This window comes from Paramisgurnus dabryanus, chromosome 8 (genome assembly GCF_030506205.2).
Source record: "Paramisgurnus dabryanus chromosome 8, PD_genome_1.1, whole genome shotgun sequence".
In the NCBI taxonomy this organism is placed as follows: Eukaryota; Metazoa; Chordata; class Actinopteri; order Cypriniformes; family Cobitidae; genus Paramisgurnus; species Paramisgurnus dabryanus.
This window is the reverse complement of record NC_133344.1, coordinates 29,641,167-29,648,253: the sequence shown is the minus strand read 5'-3', so window position 1 is coordinate 29,648,253 and position 7,087 is coordinate 29,641,167.

Below are 7,087 nucleotides of genomic sequence, written 5' to 3'. Positions count from 1 at the left end.
TCCAGAGGGCAGGCAATAAAAAATATGTTAATGAGTGGGCGGCTGCTGAATGCCTTTATGCAAATCAGCAGTCAGTCCTGGGCCAAACTGACTGACGCGCAGGTACAGCGTGTTTACACACTGGAGCTGCGCTGTTTTTATTTGACTGTTATCAGCACAACTTTCAAGAACTTTGGACTCTGGGGACTTTTCGGCTTTTGTAGTCGAAGTGGGTTGTAATAAATAAATAAATAGGCTAAATAAATAATAACAACAACGATGTAGCCTATTATTATTATTATTATTAGTGAAAAACTAAAAACTAATTATTTGAACAAGACGCATTAGACACGGTGATTTTTTTCTGTTGATTTTTTAAAACGATTTTAATCAAACAAGTGTAAATATGATTAATTCAGCTGTAGAAACATTTAAGTCATAGATGTCACTGGTAGGCCTATCACAAAAATATAATGCTGTAACACGATCCTTCAAGCTACCATTAAAACTTGGTACATTTTTTCATTAAGAAAATGTATGCAAACCAAATATAGAGATTGAATTAAATATATGAATATACACCACACGTCCAATACTTATCAAAAGACATATAAAATGTTTAGAGGAATGTGATAAGATAAAAAGTAATAACAATTCTATTGACAGCAAATCAAAAAAAAAAGAAGTTGATCCAGGGATTTCTTTTTGATCAGTGGTGAATTTAAAGAAAATGTTGATTTTAAGAGTCAATTTAAGGTTTAGATTTACAACGAACCTCGTCTATACAATTACACAATTTTCTTTGTCTTTTTTCATGCAGGCGGCATAATGTTTTTCTTATATAAATTATTATAATAAAAATGTACAATACAATACTTGCAAAATACACATATTTGCAGTTGTAAAATCGTATATCGCCAAATTCATAAGCTGAAATACACATTATTGGACCCTGTAAATGGCTTTTTTAACCATTAACAACAAAAATAACAAACAGCAAAAACTATTTTTCCAGTACGCTGTTTCTCAGCACTGTTGTGAAAGCAGTTTGTGTAGTAGAGCGAATCGAAAAGCAAGTCTCACCAAAGAGATGCGCCACACTATCACACGAGTCCATAAGACTTTTTCACAGGTGCGTCACAGACTCAAAAAAATTACGCAAAACGAATAAAGAAAGATTATGACAGAAACATTATGCATTTGTAAACTATTTGCCTCAATGTAAAAATGAGATTTACGAAAAAACAGTAGCCTAACTCGATATCCGACAGAAACATACTAATCTGAAGTAATTTAATAATAGAATAATCATACATTTGGTTCAGATGAAAAAAACAACAGGGGCCATTGGTCAAAAAGCAAACTTTTAATACAAATTTCGGTTAAATTCCTTAAAAAATAATCTTTAATTATAGATTTATCATTTTTGTATGAAAAGCATGTTGCGAATGCACAATGATGGATAGGTTGCATCATGCAGGTTGTTGTCTCCAACATTAAGTTCTGGTTTCTGACTGTATCAGCACACATTATGACCAAAAGTGCATTGTGGAGCTTCACAATAAGTCAACATTACATTTATGATACATTTTTGTTTGTTAGTTTTAGGTTGGTCTTCATAGATTCAGATGTTAACAGAAGGAAAGGCTTAAGCACCAATATAAATGGAATAAAAGCCTTAAAAAATTTTCTGTGACATCACTGGAACTTAAAAGTTTTTTGTTTGGCTAACATGTAAAATGACGTGATGCTTACTGTCTTTACGGTTCTCTGACTTGGTGCATATGGTGCAAGAAGGTACAAAAGTGGTCACTGGGATGGTACCATTTCAAAAAATACACTTTTTTTATCTACACAGTGCATACTGGTACCTCAAAGGTCCATATCTGTATCAAGATGGTATTGGGACCCTTTTTAAAAATGTACTCTGTCCCAGTGACAGAGTCTTTTTCTAAAAGTGTAGATTTGGCTTTTAGTCCAACCATTGTCACAGGTTTGGCACTCTCAGTTATACATCACTATTGTAAGTCCCTTTGGTCAAAATATGTCAATAAAGAAAGTGGACGCAATTTTTGAATTTACATTTCTAAGACATTGCTAATATTAAAATCAAGTGCATTCCAGCTGAAGTCAGTTTCTGCTGGTTTCAGTGTGAATGTAGTGAAGCAATAGGTTTTAGGTTAACTACGAGCATAGCTAGTTGACCCAAACTGTGCTTGGCAGCCATTTGGATCTCTGACCTCCTTCCACCCCTCCTTCCCACCCTCAACCTCCCTCCATCACTGACTGGGGCACAGAGCGGAACGCTTGGAAACTTTTTGGGCGAAAAGGGCAGAGAAGTTATGGTGTGTGTGTGAGATTCAGCGGTCGCTGATCATGTCTTGTTCCACACAGTAATCCGGACCTTACCCCCAGCATGCACCCTCTGACCGTTCCACACCCCTGCTTAACAACTTGTTTTTTTCTTTAAAACATCTACCGCCTTGTGTTGTCTAATAGGTGCTGTTGTAAGTTACAGTGGTAAATAGAGCTATTTTTAGAAACTTTGGGGGGGGGGGTTAGGTAAATGAATTCATTTTTTGTTCATCATCATAATGTCAAAATGTGGTGCAATATATCTGAATTCACTCTATTTGTTTTCTGGCTTTACAGTTTTGTCAGATGTTTGACTACAAAAAAATGTTATTTTTATGATATAATGTATACATCATAATACTTTTAAAGGGACAGAGTGATGTTTATTTATGATAATCCTAAAGTGTATGTGGGTGTGGCAAACATAAAAATCATCAGATGATTTGATACCTAGGAAGAATTGTTGATGGAGATCCTCTTACTGTGAGTAACACTGATTAAAAACCTAGATGATCTGATTGGATCACTTTCCACTGAAAGCAAATGAAGCTTTGATCTGCTCAATAGAAAACATTTTATTGCCGTTTTAAAGGTTTTATGGCTTAAAAGTTCTCATTTATGCTTCATTGTTACAATCTTAAAATGTATTTATAGGAGAAATAAATATACTCTACAGGGCAGTTTCTCAGAAAGGGCCTAAGTTATTTTAGTTTTTACAAACATACCTTAGAAAAAACTTACTGATGTAACTGATTGGGACAAAACATGTCAGTCCAAGATGTTTTTAAATTGAGCCAGCTCAAACATGCATTTTAGTCTGGGAGTCTGGGACTATAAGCTTGTCCGAGAAACCGCCCCTTTAAAAATTAAAATGAGTTGTGTTGATATGAGTTTAGAGATTTGCTGAGTAGCTCATTTGGTCCTCATATTGAAATCGTGGCCTTTATTTCAGCAAATGTCAGGCAAATTTTTTACTTTTTCGCTCTATGAAACAGCTGAAGTATAAGACATTTTGACAAACCTATCCATTTATTCCAACACAATCTCATGGCAATTTGTACATATTTTAAAAAGTGGCTAATTTGTAGGAATTCGCACCAATACATGTGTAATATTTTGTACAATTTGCTTTCGCCCATTGATGTTGAGTTGACGTTGACCTATAGGGGCAGGGTTAGGGTATCATTATTGTCTAGTTTTTAACAATCGTACACTTTTGATTCACTTTGTATGAATTAATACGAATTACGAACTTGTAAAATAAGTACAGATTTCCATTGAGATCAGGATGTTTTTTTCTTATTCACTGTCAGAAAATATGGTCAAAAAAATCATCCCTAGCTGTCACTTGGGTGGTACGCTTTCAAAAAGTACACTTTTGCACCTAAAGGGTTCATATTAGTACCACAAACTACATATTGGTACAAAATGTATACATAAATCTTTTTAAGGGATACCGCCCCAGCTTTTGGGACCATTTATTGACCATTTCTTTCAGACAGCGTTGGTGTCTAAATTAACCAATAAGAGGTTGAGTCTATTTAAGAGATCTCATTTGTAACGCTTGACATTAAATCAAAGTGAGAATGGTTGTTACAGGAAGAGAATGACAGTCTGTGTTTTCCCCTAAAAATAATTTAAGAAGGAAGCCCAATAGAATATAATTCAGTTTCCTGAATCCAGGTTGCCATCCCTACAGAACCTGCGATAATTTTTGTATGTTAGACCTTGTTGGCTCAGTCAACAAACACAAGGGAGTAAGTGTGGCTGTGTGTACACATTACTTAAAAAAACATCCAAGACATGATTCTTGTGTGTACAAGGACCTGTGATTCAATTTTCTTCATCAGCTCGGTGAATTATGGCACAACGCATGCTACCCATTTCCTATCTTCCTCCTTTAATAATTCCATCCAAACTCATCCAAAAATCTGTGCTTGCCAGTTTCTGATTAAGTTGATTTCTTACTTGCTGCCTACAGCAACTACAACAGCTGTTAGGTTTCAGTTAAATCCTTTCAAACGGATGAAAGCTTACCTATCTCGAAGACAATAAGGAGAGGATACTCTCAAGATAAATGAATATAAAAGGTACGGGAGGGTTCTGCAGCGGAACCTTCTCTCTGCTCAGGGTCAAGGTGTCCTCAGAGTCTTTAGCTCCTCATCAGGGCTCCATGACCCCATACATACACCTCCCCTTCCTTTTTGTCTGAAAAGTACTGTTGTGCTGCAAATCTGAATCATTACATCAGTGTATGAGCACAATTCACAAGGCCTTACTTACTCAAACCAGCATGTAATGTAGTGCATTTAAAAAAGCGCAGTCTAAACACACTCGGAAAAAAGTTCATGAGGGTACAAAAGTTGTCACTGGGGCGGTACCTTTTAAAAAAGTACACTTTTGTAGCTAAAATGTACATATCTCTAAGGTACACGTATCTTAGAGGCACATGCCTGTTTACAGATCTGATCTCACAGGAAAACGTACCTATTTTACATGGTGGCGATTCTGAATGATTTTGTACAAAAATTTACACTTATCTAAAAAAGCTTGAATGAAACCCCATGTCTAACTCCGACAACACCGGGGTGAAAGCAGATTTTACTAATACATATGAAAGAGGTCTTATTTGGCTAACCATCTAATGCATGGGTCTTCAACAGGGGTCCGGGGGCCCCTTGGGGGTCTACCGGGGGTCCTCGAAATATTGTTTGAATTCAAAATATATATTATTTTGGGGGGGGGGATTATCAAGCATCAAACAAAAATGCATTACAAAGCTAATATTTAAAATAAAAACTTGATTAAAATGAAGAGCAGTTCTTAGTTTAAAATCTATTCAGTAAAATGTTAATGTTATGTTAACAGCATGTGATTATACAGTATATACCAAAAAAGGATAATTTTAATATCTTGGTAATGTAACCATAACACAGTAAGTAATCCATTGCTAATTTAATACATGTACTGGGGGTCCCTGCTCCTTTTCTCGATCCATTAAGGGGTCATTGGCCTAAAAAAGGTTGAAGACCTCTGATCTAATGCATAATGCACATGAATCTTAATCTCATAAAAATTACCTAAAAATATAAAATGGTCACAAAATAATCCCTAGCTGTCACTGGGGCGTACACCTATGCACACAAGGAGTTAGAACCTCAGAGGTACATATTTGTACCAAGTGTATACAAATCTGTAACTAAATGGTATATTAGGACCTTTTCAAAGGGTACTGCCCCAAAATAAGGTCATTATTTGACAGTATATAGCCATTTTTATCAATCAAAAGTTTGGCTCTTAAGTTTTAAACATGTTCATAAATGGACTATAATGTATACAGCAGGGGTCTTCAACCAGAGCCATTTAGCAAGAGAGTTCTGACAACAGAAGTCTAATAAGCTTTCCGTCATGTGATTCATGGAGACTTCAGTCACATGGAAGGTCAAAGTGAGCCATGGAAATACATTGAGTTAGAGTTAGATTTTATGTTACCTTTAACACAACATGTGTTATATTTAACACAAAATCAACACAAAATGACACATAATGTGTTAAAATTACACATAATGTGTTAAAAGCTTACCGCACAATGGTATAATGTACAGTTGACTGTCTGCTGTGTATGTATGCATGTATGTAAATGTATATATATGTATGTATATATATTTATTTATTTATTTATTAGGGCTGTCAAAAGATTAATCACGATTTATCGCATACAAAATAAAAGTTTGTTTTTGCATAATATATTTGTTTGTGTATTATGTCTAATTATTATGTCCATATAAATACACACATACATATATACATTTATGTAAATTTTTATTTAATAAAATAAATCAAGATCTAAACAAAAATATATAAATACATACTTTTTTTTTAAATACATGCATGTGTGTGTGTATTTATATATACAAAATAATTACACACAGTGCACACGCATATATTATGCGAAAACTAACTTTTATTTTGTAAGCGATTAATCGCGATTAATCTTTTGACAGCCCTAATATAAATATAAATATAAATATAAATATAAATATAAATATAAATATAAATATAAATATAAATATAAATATAAATATAAATATAAATATAAATATAAATATAAATATAAATATAAATATAAATATCTTGTGCCTGTTTGATTCATTGTTAATTTTGCTCAGTGTCATTTTCTTTTTGTTGTTAATGTGAACATCTGATGGGAGATGCCACCTCCATCACTTTCAATTATTATTAATCCCTGAACGTATTAATATATGCTTTTTATTAATACAAGTAATTAATATATTAATTTATTATATTTAATTGAATAAACCATCAGAATTACAGTGCCAAAACACTCCACCCATACGTTTTATGCATAAATATGCAATTTGTGCCGCCATTGCGTTTAATAGCCTGTATCTCTAATGAATGAATCTGCATTAAGAAAACAAAATTGACCATTAAAAGGCTGTTTGTGGTTTGCTAACGTTATCCGGTCCTAACCTGACCCGTTTTCTACTAACATCCCATAAATGTACCAATTTAATGAGAAATAATCCACTACAAATGGACTAATCTACACTGTAAAAAAAATCTGTAGAAATTGCAGCTGGGTTGCCGGTAATTTACCGTAGATTTAAATTTATGTTATTTACTTGCAAAATTTTGTTCAAAGTTGAATGAACATTTAACATTTACAAGTCTTTGTCTTTACAGAGTAAAACTAAACAAACAGCATCAAGCTAAACATTCTGGGAAACAA